The sequence below is a fragment of the Typopeltis vanoorti genome, chromosome 23 (genome assembly GCF_054136105.1).
Source record: "Typopeltis vanoorti isolate ZY-2024b chromosome 23, IOZ_Tvanoo_1.0, whole genome shotgun sequence".
Classification (NCBI taxonomy): domain Eukaryota; kingdom Metazoa; phylum Arthropoda; class Arachnida; order Uropygi; family Thelyphonidae; genus Typopeltis; species Typopeltis vanoorti.
The window spans coordinates 43615979-43636257 of record NC_143571.1 but is presented as its reverse complement, the minus strand read 5'-3'; the positions used below and the strand labels follow the sequence as shown (position 1 = coordinate 43636257).

At 34.1% G+C, this 20279-nt stretch overlaps 1 protein-coding gene across 2 annotated transcripts in view; it reads left to right on the top strand.

The window, feature by feature from the left end:
• LOC150093807 (glutamate-gated chloride channel-like) overlaps positions 1-20279 on the top strand; it is a 228489-nt gene that overhangs the window by 91964 nt on the left and 116246 nt on the right. For both annotated transcript variants that reach the window (XM_090412550.1, XM_090412549.1), the window contains exon 2: positions 15529-15633. The gene's annotated coding sequence lies outside the window, so the exon portion shown is untranslated. The remainder of the gene's footprint in view (positions 1-15528; positions 15634-20279) is intronic.

The window sequence follows — 20279 nt, the reverse complement described above, 5'->3', positions numbered from 1 at the left end:
CTAAGTAGCATTCTAAGCTTAATGTATTTTGAAAATAAAAGAGTTTCTTGAAGTAGAGTATTTCGCTATGTTAGAATGAGAAAACAGTTTGTTTGAAGATCGGGCATAATTTTGTCCATAAGGAGAATTTATGAGAAGAAATACAAACAGAACGAGTTGCATATCTTCCACACACACACACACACACACACACACACACACACACACACACACACACACACACACACACACACACACACACACACACACACACACACACACACACACACACACACACACACACACACACACACACACACACACACACACACACACACGCGGAATCTAATGGATTGTCGATCAAAAGCAACCTCAGGTTCTTTAACATCCATTTGCGTGTTTAACTGTAAAAGGAACGTTACAAAACTTATTTAAATCATCATGGGTAGTTAACTCGACCTCAGTTGTTCACAAATCACAAAGATGAATCGGAATGGTTGAGATTAGGAAAATAACATTAATTAGCAATATTTTTTTTTCCTGACTAAGTAGATACGAAGGCAAAGAATTCCGCTCCTGTCTACCGAAGGTACAAAGCAAGTAAATAAACAATATAAAAACAATCCAATAATAGCAAAGATAATTTAAATTTATATTTTGGGTTAGGTTGAGTTAGCTATTCTCGGATGACATTGTATGTATTTCTAAGTCACTGGCTTTAACTTCTGAAACAAGCCATCCGGATCAGAAACGATTGACAATATTAAACACGGACCAGTGGCGGCTCGTAAGAATTTGTAGTGGTGGGGCTGGCAATAAAAGTAAAAAAAAAAAAAAAATCAATATGGATTGAAAAAGTTATATCATTAATAAAACTAAAATATTTACAAAATGTAACAATATTTAACAGAATTCTTTTCTCCGTTCATTTCTACAAAGATATAAATTAAATGCAAGAATTAAATAGAAAAAAAAAAAGAAAAACCGCACAATATTTACCTACGACAACGACGTTCATTTGTGTTGTTTTTGCTCGTGTAATAGCAACGCATCTTAGGCTACAATGCTACCAGTCCAAACTGCACGTGAATCACGCATTATCCCCACTATGTTATCCCCACTAGGTAGTGGTATTGTGCTTTCTGCATTGAATGCAGCTCCAGCTTTGAGTATACTAGCCCTAGCCCGCATAGCACATTGACTATTGCAAAATACAACTATTACTAAAAATGGATTATATAAAATACTATCGAGCGGTATTGTATACAAAAAAGAAAATAACGGTTTTTTAGATAAATATATACAAATTTAAGAACAGCGATAATAAAACAGGAAGCTGGAGGGACTGCAGCCCTTATGGACTAGCTGCCGCTGACATGGATCCTTTTATAATCTAGTATTCCAAAAGCATGCTCAATTGTGGCTGTCGGGATTTATCAATATTATTATAAAGCTTCCAAATATTTACAAATGTCATAATTGCGATTGGTTTCGTGGAAGCTGAGGGGATTTCGAAACCTCAGAATATTATGTATTATTATTACCATTAAATAGACTAATTAATGTTCTCCTAAAAAGATAAATTAAAAAAAACAGTTGTCATATGCAATTCACATTGTTGACAAAAAGCAACAATTACTTCACAGATTATTATGTAATAATGATGTAATGTATGTATACATCATTCCATATGAGATATTGTTGCAAAGACACTACAGCAATAATAACTACCAATTAGCAATTATTATTAGCAACCATAACGTTTGGTAAAATACAGAATCGTGCAATTTCTCAAAATAAACATAAAATGTACGAACAACAAATAGCCCAATTTGAACAAAAATCGAAATAACTTAATGAATTCCACTCGTCAAACCCATTGAGGGTTTTTTATATGCTTGTAGACGGCACATACGTACTGCATCGATGTTTTATGAATCGTTTCTAAACATCCACATAAGAAATTATAATTTAATAAACACTAAGCTAGAAAGTACTAATAAAGTTATATCGTGTTCTTTTGGTAGATTTAATTCACAAAAGAACAGTTAGTTTTTGTTTTTTTTAAAATAAAAATCCTTTTATTTGCATTTACTGTCTCAGACCACAAAAGTGAAAAATATTCCCACACCCACTTTTTACCTAACATCGGTATCAGCCAAGTACGTATCAATTTTCGTGACAGAATTCTTAGAGGTGTCATTAACCCAATCACGGTCATCTAATTGACTCATTCAGAGCTCCACAGGACGTTGCTCTGAGGCTCACTTCTTCATTGTCATTCTCTACTGGAATATCTACGCGACTGAGAGGAAAAATGGAATAGAATGTGTGTGTGTGTGTGTGTGTGTGTGTGTGTGTGTGTGTGTGTGTGTGTGTGTGTGTGTGTGTGTGTGTGTGTGTGTGTGTGAGAGAGAGAGAGAGAGAGAGAGAGAGAGAGAGAGAGAGAGAGAGATGATAAACGCAAACTGCGAGAAGGAGCTGAGTCGGTGAATTGCGACTGATAAAGGACACTATAAAAATGAACCAAAATATGTCAATGGTGAAACAATTATAGGGAATAAATGAATAATGGAAGATACGGAGGAAAATAAGGTCATATTTGCTCTCACGATGAATCTTTCTCTCTCTCTCTCTCTCTCACTCTATGATTCATCGCTAATAACTTGAATTTGGGGCCACCACAGCTGTTTTTTTTTTTTTTTCATCGCCTTTTTCACTTGAGTTCACAAGAAGATAAGCAAATAAAATAAATGTTTTTTTTCCGTACACACACATATCTGTGTTATTTCTGGACTCCTAGATGAATAGATTTGTATTGCAATTTGGTATTTAGAAACCTTACAAAAATATTTTGCACTTTCTTAATTTATATTTCGATCGAATCACTTACAAGAGCTGTTGCATCATAGCGTCGGTTGCTTCGGCAACTAAGGTGTGAAGCTAATTGAAAACCCTACTAATTCCGTACGCGACATCTAACTCACTTTCAACTGAAAAGCCCAAGGTGTTCCAAATCAAGAGAGGATTCGAACCCAGATCGTTCTGATCAAGGGACTACGGAAGCTCCATTTTGCAATTTTACAGAGGCATGACGTTTTCTCTATTATGCATGACACACCTCCGCTTGGATATTTAAATTAACACAGTACGGGATTTAGAATGGATACCAAATCTGAATTTATTAGAGTAATACAGTACATATCCACGTTTCATTTTTTTTTTTTTTTTTTGTAATGATAAGTGACGTCACTTCCGACTTCATTATTTCACAGTCAGCATTTTGAAGGACTGGCCAAACATTTGCTCTTTAAACAAAACGGAAAAGACTCGACAACTGTGTGTGTGTGTGCGTGCGTGTGCGTGCGCGCGCAGTTGTCGGGTGATCTCTTGCCCTTTCTCCCATTAGCTACCTTTTTTTCTCTCCAATTTTCTGTTTTAGCGTTCTGGTGTGCTTAATAAACTCATAAAGATACTTCCAATACTATTTTTCTTTTGTTCCTGCCCTTTAATCTCTGTTTAGATGTATGGTTCACGTTTCCCTTACGACTGCCCACTTTGCATGTTTTGTGTGCTATGCAGCATCGTTACACACACAAACATAGCGGTTACCAAAACGATCAATAACTTCCCGTAGCGGATTCATTATGTAAATGATGCCAAGGTTAATTATCGCTACGTGCTGCAGGGGGATGGGACGAACACAGATAATTATAGAGCAACGAAGAAGCTACGTATAGTGACTGGAGCACGCCGATGTCTGAGTAAAACAAATGCCATATTGGCTACAGAGAACGATTAAAGAATGGTGCTTTTTAAGTAATTTTTCTTCTCTAGAGGACACCAACGTTTATTCGTAAACCGTTTAATTAAACATATTTAAATTAAACTGTCTAATGATAGGAATACCACTTCAAAGGACTATTTGTTCATTTTATATGTTTCCCGTGTATCAAATTCGGTGGGTTTTTTTAACCTTTTCCCACTGAAATTGGTGAACATTTATCTATGTCAGAAGATGGCGCTATTTCCAACAATGGTAACTGATTGTTGCTCCTCACGCTTTCCAGTACAGAAGTTACTCTGTTGGGTAATGACGTAACAATAATGTGGGAATTGCAGTTTTTCATTCACGCTTTTGAGCATTGTTGCTTGGAGAGATTGATTTTTTGAACATTTCACTTTTTTGTTGTTTGTTTCCTTCCTTTTTGTAATCAAATTTCCGTGTAAATTTCCAATACGTTTCTTACTAATTTTAAAATTAATCTTACCACATTTCCTTTAATAAAATGTTTAAGTTGATAATAGTCTTCCCATTTAAAGCATGAAAACATTACAAATTCCAATAACAAAATTTTTCAGAAACAAATATTCACGGATATTATGGAGTCACGTAATTCTTCAAAAAGCTGTGTTGGCACTTTGCCGAAAACATCATGTGCTCTTAGTTTACTGTAGAAATAAACCAGCTCATGTTTTCTAAGTACACAATCCCCAAGTTTCGTACCTTTGACCTTTCGGGTCCGAAGAGAACACACACCGGTAAAGGAATTCTAGTCTAATGGAACCGCGCTGTTACAAATGTGATCAATCTAAGTCCAACTCATTTGTCTAGCTTTGCACACCAAGATTTGGTTGTATGCAAGACACGAAACCGTTGATGAAAGAAAGAGCGAAAGAAAAATACAGCATCGTCTCTCAAATGCAATATCTTCTAATCCTATGGTGCATTAAAAATCAATTTTTGTTTACTGTTTGGTATTACACGAGGACAAAAATTGCATTCCTTAATTTTCTAAAACGAACGCAGTACGGCACTGAAAAATAAAGTGAAAAAACAAAACAAAACGCAAGCATCCATTTTTCTTTAGCGATCTTTCCACCACGATATTTCAACTCACGATTGTAGTCATTCTGCTTATAGGTCATCGATCGTATTACCAAAGTCTGCATTCACAATTACTGTCATTATTTAATGGCAATAGTCTGGTTGGAGTCGATATATTACTAATTCTTCCTTTCGCTCGCTCTATAAACGGAACAGTTTAGCGAAAGAAGATAAATCAGGTAGAATTGTTTGCAAGGGAACTTGCTATAATTTACCATAAAGTATAAGCCATTAAAACGCGATAATTTTGTTTGCTGTAAAAGTTGAATATTATTTAGAAGGATGTATTCAGGGCTTACAAAAATTGCTTCCAATAGTAGACTTTCCGATTTCTTGGGATCTCGCCAGATTAACCCCATGTTGGACAGCTTATTCATATTAAATTAAAATTTTATATACATATTCATTATATCGAAAACTGGACGCCCCTATAGAGCAGTCGCTAGCAAAGACATCACTTTGATTTAAATTACTTGTGGTTGAATGTAGAATCATAAATATTTCTATGGGTTTTGCAGATATGGAGAACTCCCTGTTCTCATACAAAGACAACAAAGCTTTTCACCTGGAAACCAGTTTTTCTCCCAATAAAATAGACAAACCTGCAAACGGACAGATACGTTCATATTCATTGCAGATGGAGTTAAAATTAAACTTCCCATCTTGTCGCTTCCCGCGACACGCCACTGAGACTGTGGTATGGGAAACTCGATGCCCAAAACAGGAGTTTCTGTCTTGATGAGACGATTTTAATCTGTGGACAGGCTGACGACAACATAAAGGTACAAGAAGTTCTGTAAAGATGCCTGTTTCGGAGAAGAGGTACTTAATTATGCAATTAAGATCTAAACATGTGGGAAGAATCATTGATTCTGATATGTACAGGAATATGGAATGTACAGGATGGCTATATGAAATTTACATTATTATTGACTTCCTGTCGACAATTTGTCGCCATATTTGAATGTCATGAATCTTCTAAATTAGTCTGGTATGAAGATTCCTGTGATTCAATAAAATAGGAATGCAATATAACGCACAGAGAGAGAGAGAGAGAGAGAGAGAGAGAGAGAGAGAGAGAGAGAGAGAGAGAAATCAATGCATGGAGAATTCATCCATCCAATTCTCATCAGTCCAAGACGGGTTGAGCCCTCTAATTAAGGACTTTAGGCATTTGTCTAGTGGTAAGTATCTTATGTCTTTAGAACTATGCGTTCACGGGGTCTATTTGCTTGTTCTGAGGAACAAGAAACACGAGTTTCCTGGAGAACCCCCCCCCCTCTGTATGAGACCTCCGTATGAGACCGGTGAACTCATCCTTTGATTGAAAAGACCTGATAAAGGTTCCTGACGTCGTACACGAGATTCGAGCAAGGGTCTTTTTAACCAAAGGGCTCGTCTATAAGGAGGCTCTTGCATGGATGGCAGCGAACTAAAATTAAACATAAAACGTTCATTGAAACAAAAATCGAACACTTTCTATTTTATTTTCTTCAGTAGCAAATCAAACCGAATGCATGCATGCGAAGATGCTCAAAAGAAGATTCTATAAAAAGGCTAAAAAAGAGAAGGATGCAATGAAAATATACAGAAATGGAAAGAAAAAAGTAGAAAACTTGAAACGCTCATTAACTTTGTCTTCTCGGTGCCATTTCGGCAGCGAGAAGACAAAGGCGTAGCTGGAGAGATGTACAGCGACTTTTGACACACAAAAAGAAATTGTGGTAACGTAAATAGGTCAATTGCGGTTATCCACAGAGGAGGCGCTTAACCCGTGCAAGAACGACAGATCTGGGACACAGACGGACCCAGATCGTTTCGCTACCTAGAACATTATTGTCGGTTTGCGATTTCTTTCTTCGGATAACAACTTTAATGGCATTCGAACACTGACGAAGAGAAATGCATTACAAGCTGTTTTATTTTTCAGTTGCAGCAGAATTTCTTAAAACGGCTGATTATGGACATTTCGGCCACCCTTTATGCTTCTGATTGATTACAATATTATCATCCACTCGACGAGAGTTTAGTATGAATAGAAAGATATCGGAATTTGAATAGAAAGTTCTATTTCTAATATTCATCACGTCTTCAAGTTCAAGAAACATTAAATGGCAGTAGAAAGATTCGTAAAAAAAACAGAGTTCCGGTTTATAGTTTGTTTTTAACGTAATCTTTAATTTCACACTCAAACAATCTGTTCCTTGGTTGTTCATCTTCTTTTCTTTTCTTTCTTTCTTTTTCTTTTTGGTAATGTGGTTTGAAATGATACAAAGTAACAACTTTTCTAAATATCACTCAATAAAACAAAATTTGGGATTTAGCATCTCCACTACTAAATGTCTACATTACAGTCAAAACCAGATCTACGTTCATTTTTGTGGTAATGAACGATGATTTTTCTATAAGAATACCATTAGTGTCTTTTTTATAATTATCTGCAACAATTTCCATACTTTTTGTACTAAACTAAAGAGCCAAAGGCGGTGTATTCCCGCAAGCTCTCAGGTCAATTTTCACACGAAACTTTTATAGTTTCTTTCTGTATTCGGCTTTGAAATGATGTTGAATTTAATATCCACTTAATTTATACAAATTTCCTCAACACACTATCAGGTCGATAGCCAACTTGTATAAGGAGCAAGAAGCCACTTATTGGATTGACTGATTGGCTTCAGGTTGGAAAAGGAGTAAAGCAAGGATGTTTACTTTCTCCTCACTTGTTTAGTGTATATGCGGAGGACATCATGCGTGAAGCATTGGATGAGCTCAGGACAGGAATTAGGATAGGAGGTAGATTGATCAGTAATCTGCGGTATGGTGATGATACAGTACTCCTTTGCAATGACATGGAAGAACTAGGACTAATTCTTGATAATAAAGTTAACAAGATCAGTAATAACAGAGGACTTCAACTCAATCCTAGCAAGACAAAGATTATGATTCTCAAAGGAAATACAAACAGGGAAGCTCTTGAGAAACAAGTTTACCTTAATGGAAAAAGAATCGAGAAAGTTAGCAAGTTTGAGTACCTGGGATCCATTATTAATGTGAAGAATTGCTGTTCAGAAGACGTCAGGAAAAGGTTAGGAATGGCTAAAACAAGAGTTAGAGACCTGTCTAAAATATGGAAGGATGAATCTATCTCCATGGGAACAAAGTTGAGGATTTTGGATGCAGTTGTTTTTCCAACAGCGACTTATGGATGCCAGACTTGGAACCTAAACAAGTCAGATAAGAAACGGATATCTGCTTTTAATATATGGTGCTACAGAAGGCTGTTGAGGATATCATATATTGAAAGGCGTACAAATGAATGGGTGTTAGAAAATATCAGTAGAACTTTAAGACTCCTTAAGGATATTGACAGAAGAAAGTTAAACTATTTTGGACTCATTGAAAGGATGGAAGGAGGACTTCTTAGAACAGTAATAGAAGATAAAATTCCTGGAAAAAGAGGCAGGGGTAGACGATCAATGAGATGGATGGAAGGGGTGTGTGTGGAGTGATATTCAGAGAGTTGAGGCCGCCAGAAAAGCAAACAACAGGACTGCATGGCTAGGCCTAGTGTGGCACATCACCGAGCATCGGAGTGACCATACGGTATCTGTAGATGCCCAGTGAACATAGTAGTCGTAGTAGTATTACTTATTTGTTTACTAAACGATGAGTATTGGATTAAATTGGTATCGGCGAAGGTTCCTACCTGTTGACTAATGATAAAGCAAGATCAAATTATGATTTTTCAAGTCTCATCTTGAAACACTAATCTTCAAAATTCATCCCAAAGATCAATGAAATCGCTAAGTTATTTGGTGCGGCCCCCAAAGATGTTGGGATAGAAATAATGTTTTTTTTCAAGTGGGTTCTGTACGTAGTGTGAAAGTTCCTTCAAGAAAAAAAAGTGTAAAGAGAGAGAGAGAGAGAGAGAGGATCAGAATGACAATAATCCGTATGATGAAAATAAACACATCTCGACAATAAAAAAAAAGAAAAAAAAGAAACTAAAGTGACATTTCAAAGAAATGCTGAATGGAAAAAGAGTCTGTTTAGTACGTGCAGAGAAACCGCACGTGGATATTGGAAAAAGAGGAAACAGACCATGAACAACGTTAGCACACTCTAAGTTAGAAATGAGAGAGGCAGTAAAGGGAAATGATAAAAGCACTTGGAAAGGGGGGGGGAGAGGTGTCGTGACTGGAAAATGTCCAGAAAAATATGGGAAAGAGAGAGAGAGAGAGAGTGTCTGTGTGTCGACACTGATTGACCATAACGTATGCATTGTGGTGTCTTTACTTACGATGGCAAAATGCAGACATTATATAGTAAAGAAACAGAACACTTCCTGAAGACCAGTGAGATAAGAAATAGATCCAAGACAGCTATGGGAGTTACTTAAGTCTGCGTTAAGTAACTCCATTAATATACAGACAGGGAAGAAAACAAATTTTATTGAAAAAATTAATAAGTTGTGAAGAATTTGGCCGTAATAACAGACTTGAATGCTTCACGGAAGATCGTCTTCTGATTTCTTGTAGGAAGTTGGTGACAAAGTGCTCTATTCATCTTTTAAAGCTTTAGTTAGTTTTGCTAAAGAGAGAGACGTTTTGACTGTGTCATAATTCAGATATTGTATTAAATCAGAGCTGTGGGCTGTTTATGGCAATGTTCCCATGTTATTCATTTTTTTTAAATGGCGTATTTATAATCACTGCTTCATACGGACATACCTTATTTTGTCATTAAAATAATCCAACTTAAATTTACTAATATTAATCGTGATCCTCAATAGCAAAATTAAATTAAACTCATCAAGGTAGGAAGGAATTTATTATTATTATTATTATTGGTATTATTTCTGGGAATTTTCCCAGAAATAATACCAATTGTTACTCCTCTTAAAAACTATTATTTTAACGCTATTATAGCCTGTTTTTGTTTAGGAGTGTCCCAAATACATTGGCTTTTTTTACTCAAGAATTTTTTTTTCCTTTCTTTTTTTAGGGCATTATAAGTGTATTTTAAAGGAAATTATAGCAGAATAATTGAGGAAGAAAATTTTGTACACACCTTGTTTAGATGCTAGGATGACTTCATTCTCCATATTTCTTCTGTTATGCTGTTAAAAAAAAAAGGGTGGAGGAGAGAAAGGGGGGAGGAAGGAGTGATAGACGCAAGGCTGGAAAAATAATTTTGAAAACCCGAAAAATACACTTATAATTCCTTAAAAAATTTTTTTTCTTGAGTAAAAAAGCCAATGTATTTAAAATAAGGGACACTCCTAAACACAAACAGGCTAAAATAGCCATAAAAAAAAAATATATATATATATATATATATTATTTGAAGTTGTTTTTTTTTCTTTTCGATTTAATCGGTTCATTTAAAATCACAAAAAATAAGAAAAAGTCATTTTATATTGTTTTTCATAAAAATGGAATTATATCGAAATCAAAACAAATTTTGTCAAACACTCTTGAACTAATTATAAACAACTGCGTGTCAAAATGTACAACACGTTTCCATTAATAAACGAACCGTTTTTTTTGCTTACAGTAATTATACATACTCATGAAGATATACATTATTGTTTTCTCTCATGCATTTTGTTCCTCTTTGTCCCACTCAAAATGGACAACTGAAACAAAAATTAAAATGTCTCAAAATATTTTTTCTAAGGATTAAATTTTGCGAAATGCATTTTAAAACGGCTCTGAATTAATTAGTGGTGATAACGAATTGAAGGGGGGAGTATTCAATAATATTATTACGAAAGGTATTTCTGTTTATTTATTTTTTAATTGCCTTCAGCCAATTTGTCATTTCATGGTTTATATATTATTATCAACATATAATTTTATTCTGCTATTAAAAGATTCTAAACAAAGCTTTGTAAGCATTCCAAATATTGAATTTTAATAAAATCCCTCCGAAGATAATGCTTTAACTTCGGAAGGAAGATAAAGCGTAGTGGCGAAAGAAAGAAGGAACAAAACGCATCTAATAATGCATGCAAAGCTATCCCAAAATAGAACGAGGAAAGATTCATTAAAGATATTGTGTGATGAACGCAAGAAGTTGTAGTCGGGATTAAAGGCTCACGAGACAGAAGAGTCGCGTGAAAAGGGTGAAACTTATGAAGGTTTCCAGTTCGACGGGAATTTCTACTGTCAGAATTGATGGCCACGTGACAATGAAGTGACGACGGGGAAAAAAAAACCCCTCTATTAACACCTTCTCTCTCTCTTCTTTACTCTATGCTTATTTTGTTTTAATAAAAATTTCAGATTTCAAATAATGTAAACACTTCTTTTGGGAACATGAAATAAGAGATATTCTAAAAACAAAAAGAAATAAAATAAAATAGTCAATTGGAGATGCTTGTCAGAAGAAAATATTAGATCATTCTTTCTCATGTGCATGCTTTGTATGCAAAAGAACTGAAATTTATGTTTACTTTTAAGCTTAAAATTATTTAAGGAGATTATCATTTATAATCCGGCAGCCCTTCTTGTCTGAATTAAAGCGTGGGTGTTTGTATTAACACCTAAGAAGTATTAATACAGGAAATTATTTTAATTGGTCCTCTGGTTGAAAGATTCGATGGATGAGAGAAACATTTCTTAGATTTTTTTTTTCAGCTAAAGAAGCGGTAATCACTGGAATTCTGTCAAAGAAAGCAAAGTTTTTCCATGCAAAACAAACCTGACGGCTAAAATTGAACATCAAATTAAAGAAGAGATGTAATTCAGGTTAATTCACAGAGATGTCGTTCATTGGTTGTTTAAATTCTACACGTTTCAACTTAATGTGTTACTGCAAATTAATATGGAGAATAAGCCTCAGTAGCTCGGTCGGTTTCAATGCCCTTTGGTTTGAAAGACCTGGGTTCGAATCCCGTCTAGGACGAAAATGATTTTTATCAATGCTTTTCAACTGAAGGCAATTTAACTGGGGAAGGTTCCCCCTCTCGGAAACTAGGGTTTTTCATCCTTCAACCAGGCAAAATGACCAGGAGAACGTACAATATACAGATGAAAATATATCACAACCGATAATTTCTTATTGATTTCATAAGATGGTGTCCACATAGAACTCACTGCCTCCTTTGTATCATCACACACTCACTAAATAATATGAAGAATGTCCTCGAGTAGAACTATTTGGACTTATTTATTTTCCAAACATTGACTATATACAAAGCATATAACTACAATTATGGATTTAACTGCATTAAGCAGTTAAATCACCATCATTGCATTACCCGTCTCTACCTGCATCATCCACTTCGCAACAGCTATGTGCACCGTCATCTAACGTTTAGTGGAATCTCCCTTACGAGATCGGAAGCACCAAACTATGTGCGAATATTCAGTGAAGGCTGTGGCACAATGTCCTACCGACGTCACCCAAGTCGCTCAAAGTCTTTTCATTTACTGAAACATACTTGAAACGCTCTACCACATATCTGATTTGCCCTCTGAACTCATCACTTATGTCTTGGACACTTCGCCTTCGATCTTTAGTCAGATACACAGCCTAGGAGATTACTGGAATTATATTCTTCATGCCGATCTCCCGAGACAAAGAATGAAGGGTTCCACCTAAAACCCAATGATCATCCATCGCTCAGTCTAGAGAAACTGCACAGCAGACTATTCCTGGAGTATCATCACAATGCTAAATGTAGATTTTTATATCTCGTTCTACTTAATCAGAATGTATATATTAACCCAGTTGAAAATTTAAATCCTATTCATATATTTATATCAATCTTTTTTCTCTGTGTTTCTTATTTGTTTGCTATTTCCCTGATGTCTTCAAGCAAATTATTTTATTTCCCACTTTCGTGAATAATTTCATTCGGATATAATGAAAATATTATTTTTTAATAGATGCAGGTAATTACTACCGTAGCTCTCATAACGATAATAAAGTAACTAACATGTCCGACAAACTACGGCAAAAGTAAAACATTATGAATTCATCCCTGCACCATAAATCTACAATGCATTAATAGTCTTTGCCTATATATTAAAACACGACGATTTACTAATGAATAAGTTTTCATAAGGAATAAGTAGATTTATTGCCGTCAGGTTATGCCATTCCGGGAATTGCTTTAGAATAAATAATCAGGCGTTAAAACTAACGTATTTGGTTTTTATATTCCTGGAATAGGCGATTACAACGGCCAGCTAAATGTTAACAGAAAGTAACAAACAATTTGACACATAAGTGAATTTTAAAGTTAGTTTTCATGATTGTATAATGTTGAAAAGGCAGGAAGCAAAGAGTGGGTGATTGCTATTAAACTGTGCAGGTCTCATTTCGTCGAAATTTATTTCGAAGTTTAACAACAGAGAATCATATTATCAGTAATAAGTTTACTACTGAATAGTCGTTAATATTTTCTTCTTAAGTCGTTTTAGTTGTTCACTGGAGCGCTAAAATTTTGCCAGAAGTTTTTTTTTTTTTTTTAAGGCTGGAGAAAGAGCAACTTACGTATCACAAACAGTCAAGACTGCATGAAAAATACTAATCTACAGACAACATCATAACAATGGAACATGAAACTGCAGACACTAATGTAAATTAACAATTGAAAATGAAATACAAGCAGCAATAAACGTGACAATGGAATAACGAAATGTAGACAGTTGCAAATAAACAACTGGAAATGAAATGTCGACAATGAAATAAAATTCTAACCAAGTTACTGGGAGTAGTTTTCAATTGAATTTTTTTCGGCTTTGTTGATAAAATTTCTTTGAAACATCTCACCAAATTAAAATTACTTTTCTATTACAACAATGGAGATTTAGTGCAAGAGATTTTTCCAAATGACTGCATGGGGTTCTTTTCACGAGCAATTAAATTTTAGAACTTTAATTAATGTACTGCATTTAGAATTTTTCGTAACCTTATTCACATTCGATATTAACTTTTATGTACGTTTTACATATAATGTGGGGCGGAGACTAGAATATAATTTATTTCTAATCCAGATACATTAGCATTACTCCACTGATATAAAGTAACAGATGAAATCTTTAATGCTCTACTATACGGTGCTGAGATGAATAATCTTCAGACAACAAGAAAGCTTACAAATATCTTAGGAGTATTTTTAATAATTATATTATTATGGAATGAGAATATACATTAATAAAGCTAAGGTAGGGATTTCGAGGGAGGACGTAGATGCTTTTTGTTGTTTATAGCGAAATTTCCAAGGCTATGAGTCCTACGTGCTGTGTTTGATAATATATGTGTTCTATGGCTAGTTTGTATGTTATACGGAAATTAAAAGAAAACATCATTTTCGGATGAAACACTATTGTCTCATTATAGGACCGGATGATTTACGTGGAAATTAAATACCTTATAAAGATCACCGGTTATACACGAAATTCGAGCCTGTGTCTTTTTAGATGAAGCACAAATGTTGTTCTGGCTCTGTTATAGAACTCTATAGGATTTCTGAGGGAAACAATGTTTATAACCCAGAAGAGACGATACGTGTTTGCTAATATTAACTCCCTGTTTTTGACTATCGATGGAAATGAGAGAAAGGAAGCGCAGTTCTAATTATGTTCGAAACCATCTAACAAAGAAGACACTAAAAAAAGAAGAAAAAAACATGACAATTTTAACATCTGTCTGACACAAAAAATCACTGTTACTATAGCAACAGTGATTTGTTACAGTAATGCATTTGACAGGCAGATAAAACAAAAAAGAAATTTTACCCCATTATTAAGAAAGTTTTTTTAATTTCTTTTTTTTTATTGTTAATAAGATAGTCAAGACATCTCTGGATAATGATGTAATAGAGCCTAAGCCAATTTTTCTTGTTTTGAAAGTGACAGACGATGTTAAATGGCTTGGTCAGTCTTACTGCTCCCATAGCTATTCCCGGTATAGTATAGATTAGAAAAACCACATTTAAATTATCAATTCTTTTACAGACCTGTATGAAGTAAATTTTACGTTACTTGACGTTTCTGAAATTTGTATTTCTGTAATAGTACACGCACAGAAGCTCTGTAAGTTAAACAGACGATTCTCGTAATGAAAGGACACGGCTTTCTACTCTGATACTCGCTAACTATATCATCCGACAGTATAAACAAAATAATTAATTACTTCATTCTCATAAAATTATATCACAATCACAGTCTATTGTTAACATAACCTTACGTCACAGTAGTCACAGTCTCTGTATTGTGACTGCTCTGTACAGAGTCGTCATATCATGAACGTTCGGACAATAAAAAAAAAAAACTCCGCCATCATCTATGACTCAATAACAGCGCATATAGCCCTATATGATATTATATCAAAAAAACAAGCCATTTATAAAAAAGGAAGAGATGGAGGAAGGTGTACAATATTTTAAGGGAAACATTTTAAGCATTTAAAGGAAAGTAGTTTTCTTTTAAAATAATAATAATAATAATAATAATAATAATAATAATAATAATAATAATAATAATAATAATAATAATAATAATAATAATAATAAATATTATTATTATTATTATTATTATTATTATTATTATTATTGACACTTTTTCACCTTATTTAGAGTTGCTATTTTCACTTGTTATAATTATGTTTTAATTAGTTTATCCTTTATTTTTATTCTTTCTTTACAGGAATAATGGCCAACATGTGTTGGAATTTCACAGAACCATATATGCTGTGCTGATCCTTGCCTAATTTAGTGGTAACTAAATTCTTGTGAATCCTGAATATATCAGGTAAGCAGAAGATTTTGGTTGCATTAGTACCGATTAAAAAGAGCATTATCATGGATATGTAAATATGGAATTATAAACTTATTTGAACTGAAGTATAGTGAAAGCACTCGTATTAATATATCTAATAGTAAGAATTCTAGAAAACAATATAAACATAACTCGTTTAATCGAAATAGACATTGAAATCTACATGAAATAGAATAGAACACAATGAAATGTATGCTATATAGAAAACAATTAAATGAACTCTGTATGACATCCAATAATGAAAGCAAATCTGTAAGATGCAACAATGAAATTAATCTGTACACCAGGCAACAATTAAATCACCTCAATGAAATAGGCGATAATGTAATCAACTCTATATGAAATAGATAATATGAAATATACAACGTGAAATCGACAAGAATGAAACGTACAATACGAAAGAGACAAGACAACAATGACATCTACACGAAATGATTGCACAACAATGAGACACACCATATTTACAACAGACAAAAAAATGAAACGGACGCGAATGACATTTACAAAGTAGGACATCAGTGATATCTACAAGAAATGACACAATAATGAAATGTACACGAAATAGGGCAACAATGATGTATACGAAATTGACAACAATAGAGAATTCCAAGAATTAAAATAGGAAAAAAAACATAAATGAAACTGATAATCTAAATAATGAAATAGATGAAGGATGTTTATTAATAACTAATCTGTCAAATGAATAGACAGAAAACTAATAAAAAGCTGAAGATAGATATTGAAAACACGAGACATCGTATCGAGTTGGATTTTGAAAGTTGCTTGGAATTTTTTGATATTCGTTTAAAAATTTCCTTTTCAAAAGGTGAAACGGGAAGGAATGTGGGTATTAGTTTGGGGCATTTTTTAGTTTTTTTTTATATAAATGTCGCTGATTCATTTGTGCTAAAATGGTGATGATTAAAAATAATAAATATTTGTATTTTTGAACTCGCATTTTTTTTCTTGAAATATACTTTATGTATGTGTGTGTGTGTGTGTGTGTGTGCGTATGTACGCACATGCGTGCGTGTGTATGAGCGCACGCTTCTTCTTCTTTTTTTTTTTTTTGCTTCCGCGCTATTGAGAATCTCAGCTGTCACTATATAATCACCCGATGTTTTCCCATTGACGGTGATGGTAATTACCACTACCGACAACTTGCTTTTTCTTCTCCTATTCATATCTTAACACGACGGCTTCCAAGCTGTTGTGAATAGAATATTAACAATACCGTAACCGATCATAAAAATTCTTTAGCAAGAAATTTTATGATCAGTTACGGCAGTTACGGCTAAACTGACGAAGATTATTCGTTAATATTTTGTTATTTTTAGAGTAGTTTCCTTGTCATCTGTTTGGCTCTAACACGTTTACTGATTACAATATTTTCCTCTGTCATCAAATATGTTTCAAATATATTTTACTGGCCAGACATATTCGCTAATTCTAGAGAACAATGATGAATTGGATTTTGATGAAGGATGATTAGGAAAACGATATTCTATCCATATGTACAAGTTATTTTTGTTGATAACAGATCCAATATATCACAGAGAAGCGCCTACTGGTGGAGTACGTTTTGAAATGGAAACTTTACATACCAATGTTGACGTTATTTATTTATTTATTTTTAATTTTCGAAGAAAAGACAAAATATTCAACTCGCGTGGAACAGAAAATTCCAGTGGAGTTTCGAACACTTATTTTTAACTGAAATGAAATTGAAGTCAATAAGTTCCTGCCTTGCTTGTTATTTACTTTCCACGAGGAATTTCTACTAACATATATTTGCGCTATTGATTATTACTCATTTTCGTCCTTACCGATTTGTATTTCGAAATATTTTGAATAAACTGTTGTATATATCGTGTATCCTTCTTTATATTTGTCAATAACCTTCGCCGACAGTTGCTTTAGTTTATTTTTCTGTTCAGCTATAATTCAGTTTGGATTTCTATTTTTTATTTCAGTTTCAAAAGACTGATAGCCTGTGAAAAAATCAAATCAAAACCTTATTATCCTACTGAACAGTAAATGAAGACAAATCTCATGAATATTTTGAAAGAATATTTAAAGAAGGTCGTTCTGAGCAAACCAACACAGTTAAATACGTTTTATATCAATTAACGCTTTAATTTTAATTACAATTTAAATTACAAGATTAAAATTAATTATGAACTATTTTATACATAGTCGAGTGAAAGACGAAGAATTAAACTTACGACCAATTTGACGCTGCTCCTTGTAGTTAATTTTCGGAGGATGGTCAGTGTTATTGTAGGGGGGGACAAATATTTTAAGACGGATATCGTAAGTTGTTATAATAGAGTTCTTTATATTGAAATTCAACGAATTTTCCTTTAAAAAACAAACTTTAAATCACACTTTAAACGTTAAATAAAAAAGATAAAAAAAGCAAATGGAAAAGAAAATAACAAATTCAAATCGAACAGCGCCCTCTAGGTATAGTGAACTTTAATAAAAGTTCAAATCAATTAAAGACATAATCAAAAGCGTACGAAGCAATATTTTATAGGATTCCTATTAAAACGACTCCAGTCGTGTAATTGTTCGGAGGTCAGCACCCTCTTTTTTCCTTTAAAAGTTGATGGTCTTCAATGCCATCAATCTATCGTTGCTCAGGTAAGTTCCGTAAAGAATGAGGGTTATTACCATAGAGCGGTTTATTTCTGAGCTCTTTCTGCACTGGGAGGAGGTTCTCTCGTGCTCAGACATTAATGGCTTTTGTTTTACGAACAAAGAGTTTTCTTCTTCTTCTTCTTCTTTCTCCATCTGCTGAACATCGACATAGCAAAATTAAGAGAATGCTCGTGTTGTGTTCTGTGAGGTACCTTTAACACAAGCCGAACAATTATGTGTGTGTGTGTGTGTGTGTGTGTGTGTGTGTTGTTCGAATTCGAAAAAAAAAAGACTTGTTATGGTCGGAATGGCAAGTCACGTAAGGTAGTGGGTTGCTCTCTCAAGAACTAATTTGCTAAGGAGTCTTAACCTTATGTTGTGAGGCAGTTTTCCTCAAAGAAGAAAAGATAAAATGTCTCTCTTGTTTAATGGAGCTATTTTAGATTGTGATGGGTCTTTCGGAATAACCACAACACACACACACACACACACACACACACACACACACACACACACACACACACACACACACACACACACACACACACACACACACACACACACACACACACACACACACACACACACACACACACACACACACACACACACACACAGAGAGAGAGAGAGTAATGTAAAAGATTTGATATTAATTGCATGGTAAAAGTATCACTTACATAAGAAATACAAGATTGCATTAAAATGAACTGCAAGATATTATTAAGCAATAAAAATTCTTTATATGTATACGTTATAAAACTCTTCATTATTTTGAAACGCCCAACAATGTGTTTGCCTTCATGAGACAACAATTTGTCATTTTGTTTAAAAATATGTATAATATATTGCTTCAGGATACAACAATCAAACTCATTGTTGACCGTTAGAAAAGCACGTGTCAGTATTCATTACTGAAATTAGCATAACGCGCATGTCATGGCCGATTATATAGAAACTGGTCAGCTATAATGAATATAAAACCCTTTTAAGATTCGTGTCACATTTAATTTAGCTAGCAGCAACGATACTTAATGATTTTGTCTAAAGAACGGTTAAGTGCGATAATGGGATTTGACAGATCATTTTTAAATCAGATAATTCTAGATTTATGCTTGATAAAAAGTTGAAAATCGACTGGTTTTGAGTCGATTTTCAAACTTGAAAGAGCAGAACCATCATACAATCCGCAAAAGCTCTGGCAGAAAACGAGACATTCAGTAGATCGTCAACACTGTTTCCTATTGTAATATAGGCCAAAAGTTATAAATTATTTATAGAAAATTACTTGTCTATAACGGTGTTCTAAACACGTCAGTTCACAGTTCACGCATGCAAAACAGATGAAACTCAGAAAACAGCAACTCATGACAAATGACAACGTTCAGTTGGATTGATTGACACAAATCAAAGCCACTGATTTCTGGGTGCTATTGTCTTAGCGCACACCCTGCTTCGCCTAAAAGATGGTTTGAAACCACTGAAACGCTAAGAATTTGACCCGCGACGCCATCTGTACGTCTGTTCAAAGGGCATAAAGATGTCCGTATTTGTAACCGCACATCCGGGCTATTAACGCGAATGTGAATTAATGTTTACGCATCGAAAAGTGTTTTTGTTGTGTTTAGTTTTAGGAATCACGCGAAGCAGGAAACAATTGGGGGGGGGGACGGTCTTTAACAGGAATAAATGCAAAATTTACGGAGATATTGAAATTCCGTGGGTGTGCACTGCACACCTAGCACACTCTAAATATACATTCCTGGTGCATATATAATTATATATATATGTACAACGACTCTTAAATCATTACAGAAAGAACAACTGAGCCTCTGTATACAACAGCCCTATCGATTTGAGAAAGCAGAACAACTACTTTGGTTTGCATTTCTATACATCTCACATTTACTCTCATTGCAATAACTTTCATAGCTTTTATTTGTACTTGCATATTTTTAAATTTTTACTCCATATTATAT